Here is a 24,655-nt window from a genome sequence, read left to right as displayed (position 1 = left end):
TCCTTAATTCTGTGGAAAAAGAGAGTCATCAAATATTTAAAAAAAAAAAAAGGAGTGGCCAGGCACAGTGGCTCATGCCTATAATCCCAGCACTTTGGGAGGCTGAGGCAGGTGGACCACCTGAGGTCAGGAGTTCGAGATCAGCCTGACCAACATGGAGAAACCCTGTCTCTATAAAACATACAAAATTAGTCGGTCGTGGTGGCACATGCCTGTACTCCCAGCTACTCAGGAGGTTGAAGCAGGACAATCGCTTGAACCCAGGAGGCAGAGGATGTGGTGAGCTGAGATCGCGTCATTGCACTCCAGCCTGGGCAACAAGAGCGAAACTCCATCTCAAAACAAAAATAAATAAATTAGGCCGGGCGAGGTGGCTCAAGCCTGTAATCCCAGCACTTTGGGAGGCCGAGACGGGTGGATCACGAGGTCAAGAGATCGAGACCATCCTGGTCAACATGGTGAAACCCCGTCTCTACTAATACAAAAAATTAGCTGGGCATGGTGGCGCGTGCCTGTAATCCTAGCTACTCAGGAGGCTGAGGCAGGAGAATTGCCTGAACCCAGGAGGCGGAGGTTGCGGTGAGCCGAGATGTCGCCATTGCACTCCAGCCTGGGTAACGAGCGAAACTCCGTCTCAAAAAAAAAAAAAAAATAAATTAATTAATCAATTAAATAGAGGAATGATATGTACATAAATTTAATTATTATTATTTTTAAATTAAAAAAAATATGGAACGCTTCACAAATTTGTGTGTCATCCTTGTGCAGGGGCCATGCTAATCTTCTCTGTATCGTTCCAATTTTAGTATATGTGCTGCCAAAGCGAGCACATAAATTTAATTATTTACCCCTGGCTAGATACTATGATTATTGAGACAAGATCCCTGACCATTATTCTATCAGAATTTCCCACAAGAATCTAGAAATTAATATGGCCAAAATTAAACTCTTATTCCCCTTTAATCTCCTCCTATTCTCTTTAATCCTCTCCCCGTTTTCAGTTCTAACCAATGTTACTACAGCCATCCAGTCACTTGAGACAACATTTTTAAGAGAACAGCCTCCAGAATCAGACTGCCTAGGATCTAATCTTTGCCTACGCTCCTTTTAAGTCTGAGCTCAAATACATTTTCCTCTGGAATCCTACAATCCCTGTCACATTCTTGATCAAGCTTGACTACAGCTATTTATATCTCTGCTTTTCTATCTCATCAGACTAGAAGCTCCTTGGAGTTAAGAACCAGGTTGACCCATCTTTGGATCCGTAGTACTGCCCGCAGGCAGTGTGAGTCCAGAACCATCACTCTTAAGTACTATCCTTGGCTTACTAGGTAGATGACAATATCACTAACTATGATGGAGAATCAGATAGAGGGAAATTAAAGGGAAAATGAGTTTAGACACATTAATTTCAAGATGACTGTAGATCACACAGGTAAATTATCTAATTGGCAGGGATCTGTCTTGTTCACCTCTATAGCCACGATATCTGGTAAGTGATACGCTTAATTAAGTATATGAGCAAACCACTCCTCTGTTCAGAACTTTTGATGGCTTTCACACTAGAGCATAAAGTCCAAACTCACAAGATAAATCCAAGCTTTCTAGCTGTACCTTTTACTACTCACCTGCATGAGCCTTCTAATTTACCTTCCTCATTTGTGTCTATCCCATATCTTTTTTCTTTCTGGCCAAATGACTTGCTAACTACTTTTCCATTGATTTCTACCTTCAAGACCTCCCTCAAGTCCATAATTCTTCAAATCTTTCCAGACTACCTTGTTAAATAATTACTTCATCATTTAACACTCCAAGAAGACTCTATAATGCTCACAAGTTAATTTAATGAGGGCCATGAAAGATCCTAAAGTTCTTCCAGAATTAAAGAAACATTATGCGGTATCCTATAGTTTTAGTATTAAGATCATTATAATTTTTAAGCAAGCACTCCACAAATATGCTAGCTCATACACGTACTCTATACATATCATAAAAGTAAAAGAGTCCTCCCAGTCCAAAGCAACTGCACTCTCCCTCTCTAAAAAAAAAATAATAATAATAATAAAAACTCCTTTGACAATTCACAAGCTGGTAATGAAGACAGTAGAGTTACCAGATACAGGCCCTAATTCTTTTCCTCAACTCTCCAATTCTAAGTTTGAAAAAAAAAAAGAAAGCTTCAAAGGATTACATTTCAAATCCTCATCAGAATCCCTGTCCCATCCCTGCTAGAAAACAAATACAAAAATCTTTACATAGTACACAAAGTAAGAAAAATTTTCAGACTGGCATGCCAAAGCTGTTTCAATGCTAACCTCAAACTGGGGAGAAAGGGTTTTAGTTGTGGGAGAAAGGGGTAAAAGGAAGCTAAACAAGCTTCACAACAAGTGCAAATGACGGAGATTGTAGGGACTGAGATGGCCTAAGGGGTACAGGTTCACTTAAAAGGGTACCAACAAGTAGAACCATCTGTGTAAGAGGTGAGAATCAAGATAGGTCAGCAGAAATCCAATTTCCTATATTATCAGCATCTTAATTTTTAGGCAGAGGAAAATGGAAGAGATATACTTCACATGCATAAACATGTGCAGCCTACACTAGTGTCCAGAACTCTAGAATTTTTTGAATTCATCCTTCCCCTCTTTCTCCAGTAATGCCCTTTGACCAGCAGCTGGGAAGTCTCATTTTAAGTGATCAGCATTCCTCTGACATTCTAAGAGGTTAAAGTATCTGTTTCCATAGAAACGGCTTTGTCAGCTAACACAAGATTCAAGCCAAGAAAAGTGAAAAAAACTTACATTATGCAAACTGGAAAACCCTTGTCTACTGTCCTTTTAGTTTCTCTTCTCTTGTTTTTCACAAAACTCAGGCTAACTTTCTTATTCTATAAAAAAGAAAAATGAGACAATTGATCAAATGTAAATGTCTGCAGTGTTTTTGAGGGGATAAAGGAGGAAGACCAATTCAATATGATAACCAATTCTGTGTACAGATAACTAGGATTTCTTAGTAAGAAATCATAAAAATGCACCACGACCCCTGTATCTAATGGATATCAATTTGGTGGATCACAAGGTCAGGAGATGGAGACCATCCTGGCCAACATCATAAAACCCCATCTCTACTAAAAATATAAAAATTAGCTGAGTGTGGTAGTGCACACCTGTAATCCCAGTTACTCAGGAGGCTGAGACAGGAGAATCACTTAAACCTGGGAGGCGAAGATTGCAGTGAGCCAAGATCGTGACACTGCAATCCAGCCTAGGACACAGGGAAAGACTGTCAAAAAAAAAAAAATCTATGTTGTTGCATATTAGTCAGGTTAGGAATGCCAAATGGAAACGTTCCAATAACACAATGTAAACAGTATGGCAATTCCTCAAAAGGCTAAACATAGAGTTATCATATCAGCAATTCTACTCCTAGGTATACACACCAAGAAAAATAAAAACATACATCTACAAACACACACACACAAAACTTGTACAAAAATATTCATAGCAGCAGCATTCATAATAGCAAAAAAAGTAGAAAAAAATCCAAATGTTCAACTGATGAATTTATTAAAAGTTGTATAATCCTACATGAAACAAGTAGTGATGCATGCTACAACACGGATTAACCCTGCAAACAGGATTTAAAGAAGTCAGCAGCAAAGGACCACATACTGTATGATACTATTTATGAAATATCCAGAAGAGGCAAATATAGATAGAAAGTAGATCAGTGGTTGCCTAAAACTGGGGGTGAATGGGTGGGAGTATTATGGCCAAGGCATGCAAGTTTCTCTTGAGGGATGATGGAAATTAATTGTGGTGATGGTTGTACAACTGTAAATATACTAAAATCCATTGAATTTGCACACTTGAAATGGATGTGTCAGAAGCATTTGAATAAGAGCAACTCCATCTTGAATAGGGGCTGGGTAAAATAAGGTTGAGACCTACTGGGCTGCATTCCCAGGAGGTTAGGTATTCTAAGTCACAGGATAAGATAGGAGGTCAGCACAAAGTCAGGCAACAAAGGCTCTGCTGACAAAACAGATTAGGGTAAAGAAGCCAGCCAAATCCCACCAAAACCAAGATGGCGATGAAAGTGACTTCTGGTGGTGCTCACTGCTCATTATATGTTAGCATGCTAAAAGACACTCCTGCCAGTGCCATGACAGCTTACAAATGTCAGGGAAACATCAGGAAGTTACCCTCTATGGTCTAAAAAGGGAAGGAACCCTCAGTTCTGCGAATTGCCCACCCCTTTCCCGGAAAACTCATGAATAATCCACCCCTTGTTTAGCATATAATCAAGAAGTAACATGCCAGTGTGATATTCTGCCTATGGATTAGCCATTCTTTCATTCTTTTACTGTCTTAATATACTTTCTTTCACTTTACTCTATGGATTTGCCCCAAATTCCTTCTCATGCAAGATCCAAGAACCCTCTCTGGGGTCTGGATCAGGACCCCTTTCTGTTACCAGATGAACTGTAGAGTATGAGACTTCTATCTCAATATTGCTGTTTAAAAAATATACAATGAAATACTACTACAAACAATAAGATGGCTAAAATTAAAAAGTAACAATATTAAGCACTGGAGAGAATGTGAAGGAATGGGAACCCCTATACAATGTTGATGAGAATGTGAAATTGTAGAGTCTGGCATTTCTTAGAAAGTTAAACATATAGTTACCATATGACTGAACCATTTCACACGAGAAAGAAACATATTTTTATCTGTAAAATTCACAAAGAGAGATTTGTAATGAGTATGCATAGGAGCATTATTAATAATAGTCTAAAACCATATGCTATCCTTCAGCTAGGAATGGATAAACAAAAAATGGAATTCAGCAATAAGAACAAACTACTGATATATCCAACAACATGCACAGTCTCAAAAACAAAATGCCAGACAGAAGAGTATGATTCCACCTGTACAAAATTTCTAGAAAACGCAAAACTGTGTTATTAGAAAAAGCAGTTTCACAGTTTCCTGAAGCTGGAAGCAGATTCTGACTGCAAAAACGCAAGGAGGGAACGTCTGCATGTTATAAAAGTGTCCTAGTATCAGATTTCAGTGATAGTCTGCATGACTACATAAACTTACTAAAACTTAAACTGTCCCTATAAAACCTAACTCTTATAAAATATAAATTAAACCTCAATAAAGCTGTTTTAAAAACTCATTAAATTGAACACTTAAAATTACTGAATTTTGCTGGGCGAAGTGGCTCACGCCTGTAATCCCAGCACTTTGGGAGGCTGAGGCAGGTGGATCACCTGAGGTCAGGAATTCGGGACCAGCCTAGCCAACATGCTGAAACCCCATCTCTACTAATAATACAAATATTAGCCAGATGTAGTGGTGCATGCCTATAATCTAAGCTATTCAAGAGGCTGAGGCAGGAGATTCGCTTTAATGTGGGAGGCATAGGTTGTGGTGGCTAAGATTGCACCATGGCACTCCAGCCTGGGTGACAAGAATGAAACTGTCTCAAAAAAAAAAAAAAAAAAAAGAAATAAAACAAACAAACAAACAAAAAACAAAAAAACCTGAATTTTAATTGAAGTTATACCCATTCTGCTGATTTTAAAAGAAAACAAAACCTCAAATTATACACTTAAAATGTCATCTTGTTGCATGTAAATTATATCTCAAAGAAACCAAGTTTTCAATTTTTATATTTATTTATTTGAGATAGGATCTTGCTCTGTGAGCCACACTGGAGTAGAGTGGCACAATCTTGCCTCACTGCAACCTCTGCCTCCCTAGCCTCAAGTGATCCTCCCACTTGAGTCTCCTGAGTAGGTGGGACTATAGGCAGGCATGACCCAATATGCCTGGCTAATTTTTGTATTTTTAGTAGCGACAGGGTTTCACCATGTTGCCCAAGCTGGTCTTGAACTCCTGGGCTCAAGCGATCTGTCCACCTTGGCCTCCCAAAGTGCTGGGATTATAGGCATGAGCCACTGTGGCTGGCCAAGAAACCAAGCTTTTTAAACGATAATTATATATTCCCAAAACAAGTCATATACTGACATCACATAAAAGACCCTATTTACTCGATAACTGTTTAACTCCTTGTATAAATTTAAGTTTCCAACAATGAATGACTATCTTCACAGAAGAAACGTAGCAGTTTGAGATCAGCATGGCCAACATGGTGAAACCCTGTCTCTACTAAAAATACAAAAATTAGCCAGGTGTGGTGGCAGACGCTTGTAATCCCAGCTACTTGGGAGGCTGAGGCACGAAAATTGCTTGAACCTGGGAGGCAAAGGTTGCAGTGAGCTGAGATCACACCACTGCACGTCAGCCTCGACAATAGAGTGAGACTCCTTCTCAAAAAAAATTGAAATATTTGGGTTACTCATGCAGTGGATTAGCCCTGAAATTATTATTTAGTAAAAAAGGCACAACTTAAACAAAAATAAAGTCCCCAAGACCTAACTGAAAAATGAGTTCTTAAATTACAGAAGTAAAAAGAACTAAATATATGTTTTTTAATTTTAAATATGTATTTGAAGTAAATTGAACTTGTTTAACTCAATGGGCACAATATAAAAAGTTTTTACATCAGGGATGGTGGCTTACACTTGTAATCCCAACACTTTGGGAAGCAGACAGGAGGATCACTGAGAGCAGGAGTTTGAGACCAGTCTTAGTAACACAGTGAAATCCTGTCTCTACAAAAAAAATAAATTTTTTTTTACGGATTAAAAGTTTTAATAAATGGACAGAAAAAGTCCTTTAAATTACAAGACCAAGTGCAAATGCCCTGGGTTAGTGGCACGATCTTGGCTCGCAGCAACCTCCACCACCCAGGTTCAAGCGATTCTTTTGCCTCAGCCTCCAAAGCAGCCGGGATTTGGGATTTGGGATTTGTGACACTGCACCCAGCTAATTTTTGTATTTTTAGCAGAGACAGGGTATTACCATGTAGGCCTGGCTGGTCTTGAACTTGTAACCTCAGGTGATACACCCGCCTTGGCCTCCCGATGTGCTGGGATTACAGGTGTGAGCCACAGCTCCTGGCCTTTTTACTTTTCTTTTAAATAGAGATGGGGTCTCACTCTGTTGCCTGGAGTGCAATGGCATAATCACACCTCACTGTAGCTTTAAACTCCTGGCTCACGCAATCCTCCCACCTCAGCCTCCTATGTAGCTGAGACTACAGGCACACATTACCATGCCCAGCTACTTTTTGTTTTTCTTAGAGATAAGGTCTCAGTATGTTGCCCAGTCTGGTCTTGGCTCAAGAGTCCTCCCGACTCGGCCTCCCGAATTGCTGAGATTATAGGCATGAGTCACCATGCCCATGCTCTGGGTTTACTGTTTAGTAGAACACGCTGACATGTCCTATAATAAACGGCATTTCTAAAATTCCACAAAGTTCATGGTTTAGGTTTCTGACAGAAGTACCTTCATTTGTCACCCAGATAATTGCATTCCAAAGAACCCACTGCCTTTTTTATTTTTTTAAGTGTTTTTTGTTTTTGTTTTTGAGACGGAGTCTCGCTCTGTCACCCAGGCTGGAGTGCAGTGGTGCAATCTTGGCTCACTGCAATCTCCAACTTCCAGGTTCAAGCGATTCTCCTGCCTTAGCCTCCCGAGTAGCTGGGACTACAGGTGTGTGCCACCACACCCAGATAATTTTTGTATTTTTAGTAGAGATGGGGTTTTGCTATGTTGGTTAGGCTGGTCTCAAACTTCTGACCTCAGGTGATCTACCCGCTTCAGCCTCCCAAAGTGCCAGGATTACAGGTGTGAGCCACCATGCCCAGCTCTTTTCATATAGCTTAAACCGTATTTACAATATACTATACCAGACAAAATTTGTAAGGAATGGAAGCAAAATCCCAATTCAAAAAATCTTCAAAGTAAAAACCCAGTAAGATTTCAAAGGGGAATAAAGAGTAACATATATTATAACTTAAAGCCACATAAATCATCTGCCCTCATGGACAGAAAAAGAATAACATGATTCCTGACACTCAATTCTGTTGGATAGCAACAAGGCAATATCATTAGCTTAGAAGACACAATCTTTGAGACTTAACAGCTTTTGCATTTCTGGCAAAAAGCATATACATAACACATCTATAAATGAAAGATTTAGTTTACAAGCTCCTATTCTCACCCCATGATTCTAGGCCGCACAATGGCTTTGAGATAAAAATTAAAACAAGGTAATATGGACAAAATAGCTGGAAAAAAATACTGTTGTATTTACAATTTACTAACGATCTGTATCCTAAAATATCCAGTTACAAAATTTTATTAAAAATTTATTTCCAAACTGGTTATCTACATGCAGAACAATGAAAATGGACCTTTACTCATACCAGTTATGGTACAAAAATTAACTCAAAATGGATTCAAAGACTTCAACATGAGATCAGAAACTGTAAAACTATAACGTGAAAAAATAACACAACATGGGTCTGGGCAATGATTTTTTTTTAATCTGACACCAAAAGAGCACCAGCAATAAAGGCAAAAATAGACAAATGAGACTACATTAAACTAAAAAGCTCCTGCACAACGAAAGAAATAATTAACAGTATGCTAGGCTGGGGACAGTGGCTCATTGCCTGTAATCAAGGCACTTTGGAAGGCCGAGGTGGCTGGATCACCTGAGTTCAGGAGTTCAAGCCCAGCCTGGCCAACGTGGCAAAACCCTATTATATACCAAAAATACAGAAAATTAGCCGGGTGTGGTGGCACGCACCTGTGGTCTCACCTATTCAAGAAGTGGAAGTAGGAGGACTGCTTGAGCCTGGGAGATGCAGGCTGCAGTGAGCAGAGATCATGCCAATGCACTCCAACCTGGGTGACAGAATGAGACCCCTTCTCAAAAAAAAAAAAAAAAAAAAAAGTGTGCTGAGACAACCTGTGGATTAGGAGGAAATATCTGCAAGACCAGCCATACTTCTGATAAGGTGTCAATATCTAAAATACAGTCATCCTGCCAGCATCCACAGGGGAATTGGTTCCAGGACTCTAATGCATATCAAAATTTGCAGATGCTCAAATCCCTTATTAAAAATGGCAAAGTATTAGCATATAACCTATCCACATTCTCCCATATACTTTAAATCATCTCTAGATTATTTATAATACCTAATACAATATAAATGCTAAGCAAATAAATAGCTGTTATGCTATATTTTAAAAATTTATATGACTTTTTATTTTTGTACAGTTTTTTTCCCCTAATATTTTCACTCCGTGGTTGGTTGAATCCATGGATTTCCAAGCCCACATATATGAAGTATAAATGGAGCTCAAACAATTCAATGGCAAGAAAACAAAAAACTAAATTTAAAAATAGGTAAGAAAAGTGAGAGAGCATTTTTCAAAAGATATACAAATGGGGGCACATGTTCTCAGGACCTGCTGAGGCTATGTCACGAAAAAAAATTCTTTTAAGATATGCAAATGGCCAATAGATACATGAAAAAATGTTCAACATCACTCATCATTAGGGAAATGTAAATTAAAACCACAATATCATCTCACATCTATCAGAATGGCTACTATCAAAAAGACATGTTGGCGAGAGTATGGAGAAAAGAGAAAAAGAGTATTCCCTGTATACTGTTGATGGGAATATAAATTAGTATAGCCAGATGGAAAACTGTATGGAGGTTCCTCAAAAAAATAGGTGCAGCAAACCACAATCGCACACATTTACCTATGTAACAAATCTGTACATGTACTCCAGAACTTAATAAAAAATAAACAGGAGAGAAAAACAAAATTAAAAGTACAATTATCATATGATCCAGCAATCTCACTTCTTGGTATTTACCCAAAAGATTTGAATTAGTTTGTTGAAGAGATGTCAGCATTCTCACGTTAACTGTAGCACTGTTCACAACAGTCAAATTATGAAACCAACTTAAATGTCCATCAACAGATGAATGGATAAAATGTAGAGAGTACGTGTACATACACACATACATAATGGAATACTATTTAGCCTTTATAAAGAAGAAAATCCATCATTTGCAACAACACGAATGGAACTGAAAAACATTACTCTAAGTAAAATAAGTCAGATACAGAAAGATAAATACTGCACGTTTTCATGTATGAGGAATCTAAAACAATTTAACTAACAGAAGCAGTGGGCAGAATGGTTTTTACAGAGGCTGGGGTATGGAATGGGGAGATGATACAAAATCTCAATTGGACAGGAATAGGTTTGTTTTTTTGAGACCTGCTGCATAGCATGGTGAATATAGTTAATAATGGGATACTATACATTTCAAAATTGCCGAGAGTAAATTTCAAAAATTCTTACTACACACACAAAAAACATCTAATAATTAAGGTAATATGTTAACTAGCCTGATTTAATTATTCCATTTCCATTTATATATAATATATAATTATATATTATAAACTGTCAATTTCTTTTTTTTTTAAATATATATATTTTATTGCACTTTAGCTTCTGGGGTACATGTCCAGATCATGCAGGATTGTTGCATAGGTACACACATAGCAATGTGGTTTGCTGCCTCCATCCCCCCCATCATCTAAATCTGGCATTTCTCCCATGTTATCACTGTCCCTCTCATATTCCCCCCCAACAGACCCCAGTGTGTGATGCTCCCCTCCCTGTGTTCATGTGTTCTCATTGTTCAACATTTACCTATGAGTGAGAACATGTAGTGTTTTTCTGTTCTTCTGTCAGTTTGCTGAGAATAATGGTTTACAGATTCATCCATGTCCCTACAAAAGACACAAACTCATTGTTCTTTTTTATGGCTGCATAGTATTTCATGGTGTATATGTACCACACTTTCCTTGTCCAGTCTATCATCAATGGGCATTTGGGTTGAGTCCAAGTCTTTGCTATTGTAAACAGTGCTGAAATGAACATACGTGTGCATGTGTCTTTGTAACAGAACGATTTATAATCCTTTCGATATATACCCAGTAACGGGATTGCTGGGTCAAATGGAATTTCTATTTCTAGGTCCTTGAGGAATCACCACATTGTCTTCCACAATGGCTGAACTAATTTACACTTCCACCAACAGTGTAAAAGTGTTCCTGTTTCTCCACCTCCTCTCCAGCATCTGTTGTCTCCAGATTTTTTAATGATTGCCATTCTAACTGGCATGAGGTGGTATCTCAATGTGGTTTTGATTCGCATTTCTCTAATGGCCAGTGATGATGAGCATTTTTTCATATGTTTGTTGGCTTCATATATGTCTTCTTTTGAAAAGTGTCTGTTCATGCCCTTTGCCCACTTTTGAATGGGTTTGATTTTTTCTTGTAAATCTGTTTTAGTTCTTTGTAGATTCTGGATATTAGCTCTTTGTCAGATGGTAGATTGCAAAAATTTTTTCCCATTCTGTTGGTTGCCAGTTCACTCTAATGACTGTTTCTTTTGCTATACAGAAGCTCCGGAGTTTAATTAGATCCTATTTGTCTATTTTGGCTTTTGTTGCCAATGCTTTTGGTGTTTTAGTCATGAAGTCCTTACCTATGCCTATGTCCTGAATGGTTTTGCCTAGGTTTTCTTCCAGGGTTTTTACGGTGTTAGGTCTTTAATCCATCTGGAGTTAATTTTAGTGTAAGGTGTCAGGAAGGGGTCCGGTTTCTGTTTCCTGCACATGGTAAGCCAGTTATCCCAACACCATTTATTAAATAGGGAATCCTTTCCCCATTGCTTGTTTTTGTCAGGTTTGTCAAAGATCAGATGGTTGTAGATGTGTGGCGTTGCCTCCGAGGCCTCTGTTCTGTTCCATTGGTCTGTATCTCTGTTTTGGTACCAGTACCATGCTGTTTTGATTACTGTAGCCTTGTAGTATAGTTTGAAGTCAGGTAGCGTGGTAATACCTCCAGCTTTGTTCTTTTTGCTCAGAATTGTCTTGGCTATGCAGGCTCTCTTTTGGTTCCATATGAACTTTTTTTTTTTTTGAGACGGAGTTTCGCTCTTGTTACCCAGGCTAGAGTGCAATGGCGCGATCTCGGCTCACCGCAACCTCCGCCTCCTGGGTTCAGGCAATTCTCCTGCCTCAGACTCCTGAGTAGCTGGGATTACAGGCACACGCCACCATGCCTAGCTAATTTTTTGTATTTTTAGTAGAGATGGCGTTTCACCATGTTGACCAGGATGGTCTCAATCTCTTGACCTCGTGATCCACCTGCCTCGGCTTCCCAAAGTGCTGGGATTACAGGCGTTCCATATGAACTTTAAGTGGTTTCTTCTAGTTCTGTGAAGAGGGTCATAGGTAGCTTGATGGGGATAGTGTTGAATCTATAAATTACTTTGGGCAGTATGCCTATTTCACAATACTGATTCTTCCTAATCATGAGCATAAAATGTTTTTCCATCTGTTTGTGTCCTCTCTTATTTCCTTGAGCAGTGGTTTGTAGTTCTCCTTGAAGAGGTCCTTCACATCTTTTGTTAGTTGTATTCCTAGGTATTTTCTCTTTGCAGCAATTGTGAATGGCAGTTTGTTCTTGATATGGCTCTCTTTAAGTCTGTTATTGGTCTATAGAATACTTGTGATTTCTGTACATTGATTTTTGTATACCGAGACTTTGCTGAAGTTGCTTATCAGTTTAAGAAGATTTTAGGCTGAGATGACGGGGTCTTCTAAATATATAATCATGTTGTCTGCAAATAGAGACAATTTACTTCCTCCTTTCCTAACTGAATACCTTTTATTTCTTTTTCTTGCCTGATTGCTGTGGCTAGAACTTCCAATACTATATTGAATAGGAGTGGTGAGAGAGGGCATCCTTGTCTAGTGCCAGATTTCAAAGGGAATGCTTCCAGTTGTTGCCCATTCAATATGCTATTGGCTGTGGGTTTGTCGTAAATAGCTTTTATTATTTTGAGATACGTTCTGTTGATACCTAGTTTACTGAGAGTTTTTAGTATAAAGGGCTGTTGAATTTTGTTGAAGGCTTTCTCTGCATCTATTGAGATAATCATGTGTTTTTTGTCTTTGGTTCTATTTACGTGGTGGATTATGTTTATAGACTTGTGTATGTTGAACCAGCCTTGTATCCCCGGGATGAAGCCTACGTGATTGTGATGGATAAGCTTTTTGATGTGCTGTTGCAATCGGTTTGCCAGTATTTTATTGAAGATTTTTGCATCTCTGTTCATCATGGATATTGGCCTGAAGTTTTCTTTTTTTGTTGAGTCACTGCTGGGTTTTATTATCAGGATGATGTTGGTCTCATAAAATGATGTGAGAAGGACTCCCTCTTTTTGGATTGTTTGGAATCGTTTCCGAAGGAGTGGTACCAGCTCCTCTTTGTATGTCTGGTCACATTACAAGGACCTTTTCAGCATCTGGTGGGAAAGTCAATGCAATTAGGACTTTGGAGCGTTGGGTGATAGGTTCATTTTCAAAGCATTATTTACTACAGTGCTGTTTCTAGGCAGTTACATGGATCACGTATGCTCACTAAATTCATTATAATGGTGAACAAAACACCTAGGGACAGAATAGCAAGCCCAACTTACAGGCCCCCACAAAAGCTAAAATTCATGTCATTGACTAGAGTGACTGCATCTGATCAGGAGCTGAAAGAGGACAGAAAAATTTTGGAAGGAGGGCCCTTTCCCTCAGAGCTTGAAGGCTTCTCTGTAGCCTACGCCAAGAAGTCTTGGGGAAAAAGGCTAACACTTTCAGTATTTAAGCTTTTTGGGCACTTCCTTTGGGAAGCTGTCCCTACCAAAGTGGCCATAGGCTGCAGTCCTCTGATAAATTGGTTTTTCCAGATCCCTGAAAATGACCTGAGGGCAGAGATCGAAATTCTTCTTCACAATCTCTAATAGCTCTCTCTCACTCTTCTGAGAGGTACCATAACGGAAAATGGAGATAGATAATGGATGAGAAACTCCAATAGCGTTAAGAGACCTGAACAAGAACCCTCCGGAACAGACCTCCTTTAACAAGCGATTTTGCCACCCAATGAGCAGCATCAGCAGCTGAACAGTCGACCTTGGTATAATCCTTTCCTGAAAAGGCACCTCCTCCATGAGCACCCCAACTGCCGTAAGTGTCCACAATGATTTTCTGTCCAGTCAAACCAGCATCACCCTGAGGCCCACCAATAACAAATCTGTCACTTGGCTGTAGGTAGTAGATTGTATCCTCATCAAGGTATTTTGCAGACACAATGGCTTTGATGACTTTCTCCTTTAGGGCATCCCTCATCTCATAAAGACAAACCTCTTTATCATGCTGAACAGATATAACAATTGTGTGGACTCTATGGGAAGCACAGCACCTTGATCCTGCATATACTGCACAGTAACTTGAGTTTTAGAATCATGGCATAACCAAGGCAAAGTGCCATTACAGCGTAGTTCTGCCAGTTTGGCATTAAGCTTCTGTGCCAAGACAATGATTAAAGGCACACACTCCTTAGTTTCATCAGTGGCAAAGCTAAACATCAAGCCCTGGTTTCCAGCACCAATGTCTTCTTTATTTCTGTCAAGATGAACACCTTGAGCAGTATCTGGTGACTGTTGCTCCAAGGCTACCGGTACATTGTAAGTTTTGTAGTTAAACCCTTTGGAAGAATTATCATATCCAATGTGTTTAACAGCTTCACAAATCACTTTCTGGTAGTCAACAGCAGCTCTGGATGTAATTTCCCCAGCAAGAAGGATAATTCCAGTTTTAGCAACAGTTTCACAAGCTACTTTGGCATCAGGATCCTGTTGAAGGTGGGCATCAAGGACAGCATCACTGATCTAGTCACAAATCTTATCTGGATGGCCTTCCCCCAATGACTCTTAGGTGAAGAGGAACATGCCCTCCTTGATGAATGCCTCATGGAAGCCATCGAGCTGCCTGTTCATGCTGGTGTCAGTGTCGGTGAGTGGAAGTGGCGTTGAGAAGAACAGTGGCGAGTTCTACTCAGAGCTGGGGGTGGCGTGCAGCGAACCTAAACTGTCAATTTCTAATTTTAAAAACATACAGTATTGGCCGGGTGCCAGTGGCTCATGCCTGTAATCCCCACACTTTGGGAGGCAGAAGTGGACGGATCACCTGGGGTTGGGAGTTCGAGGCCAGCCTAACCAACACGGAGAAGCCCCATCTCTACTAAAAATACAAAATTAGCCGGGCATGGTGGTGCATGCCTGTAATCCCAGCTACTCAGGAGGCTGAGGCAGGAGAATCACTTGAACCCGGGAGGTGGAGGTTGCGGCGAGCCGAGATTGCGCCATTGCACTCCAGCCTGGGCAACAAGAGTGAAACTCCGTCTCAAAAAGAAAAAAAAAAAGATAAACAGTTACATCAAGAGTGGTCCAAATAAGGCAAGACTAAAAAAAAGCCAAAACATATTTAATAATCATAGCTAATACTATTAATATTTACTGATTCTCATTGTGTACTCAACACTGTGCTATATATATTAAATACACTTAATCTTCAAACTATTCTACAAATTTAAATACTATCATCCCCAATGACAAATGAGGAGACAGGTTTTAAAAAACAGTATTTGACCTGACAAACACTTTAAAATAAACTTTCTACAGTTATAACGGGTACTCTTGTACATATTTTTTTCATGTCTATGACATCATCTAATCCTTACACTATACTTGTATGTTCATTTAAAGGAATTATTGCTGGGTGCTATGGCATGCACCTGTATTCCCAGTTGCTTGCATGGGAGCCTGAGGTGGGAGGATCATTTAAGTTCAAGAGCTGGCTATAGTGGGGCTATGATCATGCCTGTGAATAGTGTACTCCTGCCTGGGCAACACAGTGAGACCCCATCTCTAAAAATATAAAAGGAATTACTATCTCTATTTTACAGAAGACAGGAGCAAAACAATTATTTAAATGGTTGAGTAAGCAGTGATAGAGGAGGTTACAGTAGAAGTAAAAGCAGCAACACTACTTGCTAGGCATAGTGCCAAGAATTTCCCATATATCTTCTCAATCTTTCCAACTCCTCAAAGTTATCTGATTGAAAAGAAAAGAATCACTATGATCTCTTGTCCCCCTCCCACCCTTCTTTACATTGCAAGGTGAACAGTGATACTCAGATTTGTAAAGGAAAATGGTGAAGGATGACCCAGTGTGCTGTCCCCTTGTGCCCTGGGAGTATTTACCAGTATTTACAAGGTAAATTGATGAATTTACCGACGAGAAAAACAAGTAGGGAGAGGTTTAGTTGTTTTTCGAGGTCAGAAATCCAAGCAGTAAAGCCAAAACTCAGACCAAGTCTGTATGACTTCAGAACAGAAGCTCTTAACTCTTGCCATTATTTTTCTTTAGTCTTACCCTACACTAAGAGAAGAGATGGAAAATCTTTTAAGATTAATTCTTAGTTTAGCGTTTTGAAGGGTACCTTCCTAAGATTTTCCTTTACCTGTCCATAGAGATTCTCTTTTAAACAATGAAATTCTACGATAAGCACATTTGCAGATTCAAATATCTAACAGTCACTTCTTGCTTTTTTATGCCTAAAGTTGAGATCTGACCTTAAATACTCCCAGGGCACAAGGGGACTGCATACTGGGTCATCCTTCACCATTTTCCTTTACAAATCTAAGTATCACTGTTCACCTTGCAATGTAAAGAAGGGTGGGAGGGGGACAAGAGATCATCATGATTCTTTTCTTTTCAATCAGATAATTTAGGCTCCCTATATATTATACATAACTTCCTCAAGTAAAAAGTGTTTCACTTTTCATCAATGAAAATTCCCTGTTTGCTCCTATTAAACACAAAATTGAAGGCCTTTGGAAATATTCAAAACCACACACTCATGGCAGAAACTGGTTAGAAGCCAAAGAGTATCAAGGATATCAAATGGTTGGTTACTTGAACTGCTCTATTATCACCTTCAACTCCTTAGTAATAAAAGACTAAATGTATCTGAAAGGCTAGCAAAGCTTTTTAAAGGCACTAAAATAAAAGGTAATTCATAACATTTTCAAACTGGCTAGAAATGGGTTTTTAAAGATATGGTTTAAAATTACCTGCAATATGGTTTTGCTGTATATGGCTAACAATGAAGAATATATGTGGCCTAGTTGGAGAATACAACCAGTCTAGATAAGAAACAGAGCCACCGTAAGAGATAGAAGATAAAGACAGAGTTGACTCTGAATGCTAAGCTAAATTGTTTGAATTTTCTCCTGCAAGTTAATGGGAGACTAAAGGTTTCTGAGTCTGAAAAAAAACAACAAAATAGCTTTTCTGAAAGCTAAATCTGCTCTATATTGTAACCAGAGTTGACTAGGGGAAAATGTTAGGTGGAGTGGCCAATAAAGATAATGTTTTAATACTTTACACATAGGTATAAAAGGAAGTAGCAGATAGAATGAAAAGTGATCACTTCAAACAATGGTTATTATAAAGGATGATTTCACACGATTTGGAGACCAGGAGCCAAATATAATCCTAAAATACTGAGTATGACAATTGAATCTAGGACAATTACAGAACCTTAAAATAGGATAATGCATAGAATAAGGTCTCTGGATGTGAGGTGGGGATAGGGATAAGAATTGAAAAAGAGACAATAAATTCTATTTTTTAATTATTGCATTTAAATTTTGAGTTTTAGCAGGTTGTTAACTGCTAGATAGGACACAAAAGGGATAGGCCAGAAGAGCAAATTTATAAATAATTTACATATTCATATCTTACATTTGTAAAGTGTTTTTTATTTTTATAGCCAATTTCAAGTATATTACTTCATTTGATCTCTACAATTGCCCTTAAAGGTAGACAGGTCAGATATCTGTTTTCCACATACGTAGGCACTGAAAGTTAAGTCATATAGCTAGAAGCAATAGAACATGAATTAAAATTCAGATGGGTGAATCCTAATGTGCATCCACAGTGCTGTGTTAGTTACATGTTTCTAAGATACCATACTGACTACATGCTTCCTTCAAAATCACATCATTCTTTTGCCTTTAAAATACGATCAGAGAAAATTTATCTTTTCTCTTCAACTGACTGTTTCATAAATTTTAACACAATCGCTAATTTCACTGTTACATATGCTAACAGACTACAAATTTATTTTAGCACCTGATTCTAGTGACAAAACATCTACTGCTTAAAGTACCTAAACTCAGTTTATCATGCAGCAAAGGCAATCAAGTAGAGAAATGGTAAATATGTGTGAATTTTCCTACTGCACATGTAAAGTGATACTAGGCTACCAACATGCCAGTTTCCTACATTATAAAAAATTTTATTCTCTATTCTGCATTGCTTCAATTTCAGTATGTGCTGCCAAAGTGAGCCACGTCATAACTTGACAACTGTTTTTGTTATTAACTTGTAGCTTAAAAATGAGTATCCTAAAAACACGATAGTCTAACTCCTGTTAGACAATTTAGCTATCTCCCTGGGGTCAAATTTAAGTATTTTAAAAATCGTAACTATAATATCCCTAAATATATTTATAATTAATTATACCACCTCCCATCAATTCTCCCTCTGTATCTTACATACACTCCTAGCTTCTCCCTTTCTCATGCATGCATGCCAGCTCATGCCTGCAATTCCAGCACTCTGAGAGACTGAGGCAGGAGGATCCTTTTGCCCAGGAATTTGAGAACAGCCTGGGCAACATAGGAAGACTCCATCTATACAGAAAATACAATAAAATAAAATTGGCCAGGCATGGTGGCATGCACCTGTAGTCCCAGCTACTTGGAAGGCTGAAGCAGGAGCATTGCTTAAGCCCAGGAGTTTGAGGCCGCAGTGAGCTACAACTGTGCTACTGCACTTCAGCACAATCAAATATACATTAAATCATACATACATTATCTCTTGCATGGGTTTTTCTATGAGCTTCTTAACTTTTCTATGAGCTTCTCTCTAACCTCAGTCTTTCTAGTTGCCAATCATTTTACAGAGTATTGTCAGATTAACTTTCCTGAAGCACTCCTATCATCACAACAGTGTCCGTTTTCAAGTTTTTGTTGTCTTTTATTTAAGCTACTGTTTACTGAGAATTTACTATGTACCATTCATTCACTACTTAGCACCTGACATACATTATCACATTTAACCCTCACAACAGACTCCTTGTTCAATTGTGTACTTTAACTTAGCAAAATAAGTAACTTGTCCAATGTCAAAAGTTAAATGGCACAGCTAGGGTCTGGAGTCCATTTGACTCCAGGGCATTTTAACAACTATTCTGTAGAACACCTTAGCCTGATGTTCATATGGCTCACCTTGCCTTAGTCCTAGAATACTTTTTCTAATTTCTTTCTTCCCTCCCAACTTCTGAATCAAACTACTTGCTATTTCTCATATAAGCCCTGCAATTTCCCACCTCCTTTGGGAAGTGCCCACATTCCCAAAAGAAGTTTATTAATAGTCAACTCTTACAGCACATATTTTGTGTACTGTTTTTATTTTGTCATTAAACTTTGACATACTGTTTCTTATACCCAGAAAACACCTTCTCTTCAATTTTTTATCTGTTAAGATTTTCTTCTTCCATCAAGTATTCTATGAAACCTTCCTTAATTTTGCCTGTCCTCTCCCTCCTCTAAAAACTACCCTTCTAGGGTACTTAATCAATGCCTTCACTGTAGCATTTATTTTCTACCTTGAAATCAGAATGTTTATTAATTGCAAGCCCCCTGAGGCAGAGTTTGTAACTCATATTTGATGAGTTCATAATATATAAAATATATTTTGCTACATTGTGCTATATACAAATATTTTTTTGAATGAAAATCTTTTTAATCAAAGAACTACTTACTAGGAGTAGGGCTGTGCCTTCTATGAATGTCCTCTCATCCAAGTACTAACCAGGCCTGATCCTGCTTAGCTTCCAAGATCAGACGAGATCAGGCACAGTCAGGGTGGTATGGCCATAGAGGAATGTTCTTATTCATAAATTTTACAAATAGAGTTAAATCAATATGGATTGCTGGAAAATGGAGAGCTGGCACTTAAACCTAAAATTCATTCTAAGAACAGAGTACCATTTATCAGAGAGATGCATATGAAGCTGGGTTCCGGTCATTCTTCTATTAAATTAATACTTTCTTTTAAATAAATGAGGAAGAGTAATTGTTTCTGTTTAAATCTCTCTCCTTGGGACAATGTTCCCAAGACTGGAAAAACTATAAATTCTGGTAGAATGAAGAAATAATAAACAGAAAGATAAAGTAGAAGAACCTTAAGACAAATATATTTACAAAATACAGATTTTATTTTATTTTTTTTTGAGATGGGGGTCTACCTATCGCCCAGGCTGAAGAGTAGTAGCACAATCAGCTCATTGCAGCCTCAAACTCCTGGGCTCAAGCAATCCTTCTGCTTCAGCCTCCCAAGTAGCTGGGACTACAGGTGCATGCCACCATGCCTAGTTAGTTTTATTTTATGTTCTGTATAGAGTCTTCCTATGTTGCCCAGGCTTGTCTCAAATTCCTGGGCAAAGGGATCCTCCTGCCTCAGCCTCTCAGGCTGGGATTGCAGGCATGAGCTGACATGTATGCAAGCATTCATTTATTTATTTATAGTATTGCTCTGTTGCCCAAGCTGGAGAGCAGTGGTTTGATCTTAGCTCACTGCAATCTCTGCCTCCTGGATTCAAGCAATTCTCCTGCCTTAGCCTCCTGAGTAACTGGGATTACAGGCGCCCAGCACCACATCGGGCTATTTTTTTTTTTTTTTTTTTTAATCAAGACAGGGTTTCACCATGTTGGTCAGGCTGGTCTTGAACTCTTGACCTCAGGTGATCCGCCCGCCTTGGCCTCCAAAGTGCTTGGATTACAGGCGTGAGCCACCGCCACCCAGCCGTTTTTTTGTATTTTTAGTAGAGACAGGGTTTCACCATGTTGGCCAGGCTGGTCTCAAACTCCTGATCTCAAGTGATCTGCCCACCTTGGCCTCCCAAAGTGCTGGGATTATAGGTGTGAGCCACTGCCCCAAGCCTGGCCCTACTTATTTAAAAGTAGTCCATTATTTTTTACTTTCATTTACTTTGTGCTAAAGTAAAAAAATATAGCAAAGAGAAACAGGGTACACATATATAGAAATAGGGCGTGTGTACATGCTATATATACATACATAAAACATTCAAGGTACCATTTATGACAATGTTAAAAATTAAAATCAGCCAGGCACAGTGGCTCACACCTGTAATCCCGGCACTTTGGAAGGCTGAGGCAGGCAGATCACTTGAGGCCAGGAGTTTGAGACCAGCCTGACAAATATGGTAAAAACCTGTCTCTACTAAAAATACAAAAATTAGCCAGGCATGGTGGCATGCACCTGTAGTCCCAGCTCCTCAGGAGGCTGAGGCCAGGAAAATTGCTTGAACCCAAGAAGTGGGAGGTTGCAGTGAGCAGAGATCATCATGCCACTGTACTCCAGCCTGGGAAATAGAACAAGACTCCATTTCAAAAAAGGGTGAAAATTGGGCTAGGCGCAGAGGCTCATGCCTGTAATCCCAGCACTTTTTGGGAGGCTGAGGCAGGTGGATCACGAGGTCAAGAGATCGAGACCATCTGGGCCAACATAATGAAACTCTGTCTCTACTAAAAATACAAAAATTAGCTGGGCAAGGTGGTGCACACCTGTAGTCCCAGCTACCAGGGAGGCTGAGGCAGAATTGCTTGAACCCAAGAGGTAGAGACTGCAATGAGCCAAGATCACACCACTACACTCCGGCCTTGTGACACAGCAAGACTCCATCTCCCCCCGCAAAAAAAAAAGGTTAAAATCATCCAAACATACTTCCTTAAAAAAATGATTAAAGTAAATAATCCATAATAGAATAACTCATTAAGAACTATTATTTTGTTATTGAGGAGTTAATGGTATCAAGGCAGTCTGAAGGTTAGGCATGGTGGTTCATGCCTTTAATCCCAGCACGTTGGGAGGCTAAGGTGGGTGGATCACTTGAGTCCAGGAGTTAGAGAACAGCCTTGGCAAGATAGTGAGACCCCATCTCTACATAAAGTACGAAATACAGCCAGTCGTGGTGACGTGTGACTATAGTCCCAGCTACTTGGGAGGGTGAGGCAAAAGGATCACCTGAGCCTGGGGACATTAAGGCTGCAGTGAGCTATCACACCACTACACTACAGCCTGGGCAAAAGAGTGAAACCCTGTCTCAAAATACAAAAACATAAAACAAAATACAAATATAATGGCAATCTGAAACAAATCATGCAAATTTAGGGTTCCATGCCTAGCCTCCTACCTATCCTCATCAAAATCTTTTCCCTACTGTTATGAACAAACGGCTCAAGCCCCAGAAGGATATATTGATGGCTCTAACTTCATCAACTTTTTTTTTTTTTAAGAGATGTTTTGTCATGTTGCCTAGGCTGGTCTCAAACTCCTGAGCACAGGCAATCCACCCACCTCAGCCTCCCAAAGTGCTGGGTTTCCAGGCATGATCCACTATACTCAGCCCATAATCAACTCTTAAAGCACTTATTTTCTGTACTGCTTATTTTGCCATTAATCTGTCGTACCCAGCACTGCCATATATTATCAATTTTTTTTTTTTCAGATAGGGTCTGACTCTGTGGCCCAGATTAGATTACAGTGGTGCAATTTTAGCTCAATGCAACCTCAACTTCCCAGGCTCAAGCAATCCTCCCATGTTCAGCCCTCCCAAGCAGCTGGGACTACAGGCAAGTGCCATCATGCCTGGTTAATTTTTTTATTTTTGTAGATACGAGGTTTCACCATGTTGCCCAGGCTGGTCTCAGGAACTCATGGGCTCAAGTGATCCTCCCGCCTCAGTCTCCCAAAGTGCTGGACTTTCAGGCATGAGCCACAAGGCCTGGCCTTTTATCAAATTTTTATGTATTAATATGAGTACCTTATCTTCCCAACTAGACTGCAAATATTCTACAGAACTCCAATCTACTGGTAGTGGCTCTGAGAGCCCTGTACAGTGCTATGTATGTTCATATCAGAAACTCAATACCTGCTACATTATTTTGTTTTTTTGAAACAAGTTCTCACTTTGTTACCCAGGTTGGAGTGCAGTGGCACAATCTTGGCTCACTGCAGCCTTGACCTCCCAGGTTTAAGCAATCCTCCTGTCTCAATCCCCACAAGTAGCTGGGACTACAGGCGCCCACCACTACAGCCAGCTAAGTTTTTGTATGTGTGGTAGAGACAGGGTTTCACCACGCTGCCCAGACTAGTTTCAAACTCCTGAGCTCACGCCATCCACCCACCTTGGGCTCTCAAAGTGCTAGAATTACAGGAGTGAGCCACCGCACCTAGCCTATTATCAAATTTTTATGGATGAGTACCTTATCTTCCCAACTAGATTGCAAATATTCTACAGAACTCCAATCTACTAGTAATGGCTCTGAGAAGCCTGCACATTGCTATCTATGTATGCTCATATTAGAAACTCAATACATCCTGCAGTAAATTTGAATATTTAAATACTAGATATGATAGGAAGAGAAAAACCACACCTACTGCCAAACATTTAATAGCTCAAGAGAGATTTTTCCCAAATTCTCTAATAACAATCAGAATGAAGTAGTTAAGAACTGATGCAAACAGGCCAGGTGCGGTAGCTCATGCCTGTAATTCTAGCACTTTGGGAGACCAAGGCAGGTGGATCATGAGGTCAGGAGTTTAAGACCAGCCTGGCCAAGATGGTGAAACCTGGTCTCTAATAAAAATACAAAAAATTAGCCAGGCATGGTGACAGGCACCTGTAATCCCAGCTACTCAGGAGGCTGAGGCAGGGAATTGCTTGAACCCAGGAGGCAGAGGTTGCAGTGAGCCAAGATCATGCCACTGTATTCCAGTCTGGGTGACAGAGCGAGACTCCGTCTCAAAAACAAAAGAAATGATGCAAATAACCACTACCTTGGTGACAGCAATGTTTTTACACACTCTGTATAATGGGCCCCTGATATACAACTTTTGTGTTGCATATGTGTTGTATGTATAGTGGTGTAACACACAATTATGTGTGTATAATTTTTTTAAAAAAGCAGCTAGTTCCATAAAACCTATTGTGAAGAACAATTCAATGTTTGACCTCCTCCACCTGAGTTCTGCCTAGAGACCACTTTTTTTTCCCCTTTTTTAAATTTTTCTTTTTTTTTTAAGACAGGGTTTCACCATGTTGGTCAGGCTTGTCTTGAACTCCCAACCTCAGGTGATTCGCCCACCTTAGCCTCCAAAAGAGACCACTTTTAACTCTTTCAGTTGTTTCTTCTTAAACTTACCTTCGTATTTCTAGTAACATGTATAGAAAAAGGCTGTATTTACAAAATATGTGTGTATGTACTACACATACACGCCATTTCTTGTGTTTTTTCCAGTTATCTGCTGACCATTTCTTATGGAAGATGAGTATTTAGCTCTCTATCATAGTACATCTCCCTCTCCGACAAGTTGTGTCTAACTTTTTAGTTGAATCACTAATACATCCTATGAAAGGAAAGTAAGTATCAGGACTCCAAAATCACTAAGCTGAGGGAAAAGGCAGGCTAGGAACTATGTTAAACAAACCTGTCACCCAGTTTTTTCCTAAATAAGATAGCTACAAGGGTAAAAAGCTACATAGCTCCCTCACCATTTGCCCACAAGGGAATTCCTTGTGGGTAAAGGACAGACAGAACTCAGTCATCCCTCTGAGATTCACCTGAGACAAATGCATATCTGATT

The 24,655-nt window shown here is 39.4% G+C and overlaps 1 protein-coding gene, 1 non-coding gene and 1 pseudogene across 7 annotated transcripts in view; all 3 read right to left on the bottom strand.

Annotated features, from left to right (window-relative positions):
• The window catches only part of PALS1 (protein associated with LIN7 1, MAGUK p55 family member), a 98,950-nt gene that overhangs the window by 55,858 nt on the left and 18,437 nt on the right, over positions 1–24,655 (bottom strand). For 3 of the 6 annotated variants that reach the window (XM_012438025.3, XM_012438024.3, XM_012438029.3), the window contains exon 2: positions 2,799–2,884. The exons of the other annotated variants lie outside the window; for them this stretch is intronic. The gene's annotated coding sequence lies outside the window, so the exon portion shown is untranslated. The remainder of the gene's footprint in view (positions 1–2,798; positions 2,885–24,655) is intronic. 6 annotated transcript variants of the gene reach the window in all.
• On the bottom strand, positions 724–830 carry LOC135274332 (U6 spliceosomal RNA). The gene has a single exon (XR_010342178.1). It is a non-coding gene; the product is annotated as a U6 spliceosomal RNA (small nuclear RNA).
• LOC105707196 (S-adenosylmethionine synthase-like) lies at positions 13,669–14,850 on the bottom strand (annotated as a pseudogene).

The sequence above is a fragment of the Aotus nancymaae genome, unplaced genomic scaffold (genome assembly GCF_030222135.1).
Source record: "Aotus nancymaae isolate 86718 unplaced genomic scaffold, 86718_ANA_hifiasm-v0.15.2.pri h1tg000011l, whole genome shotgun sequence".
Taxonomy (NCBI): Eukaryota; Metazoa; Chordata; class Mammalia; order Primates; family Aotidae; genus Aotus; species Aotus nancymaae.
The sequence above is the reverse complement of the archived record's forward strand: the minus strand, read 5'-3'. Positions and strand labels throughout refer to the sequence as shown.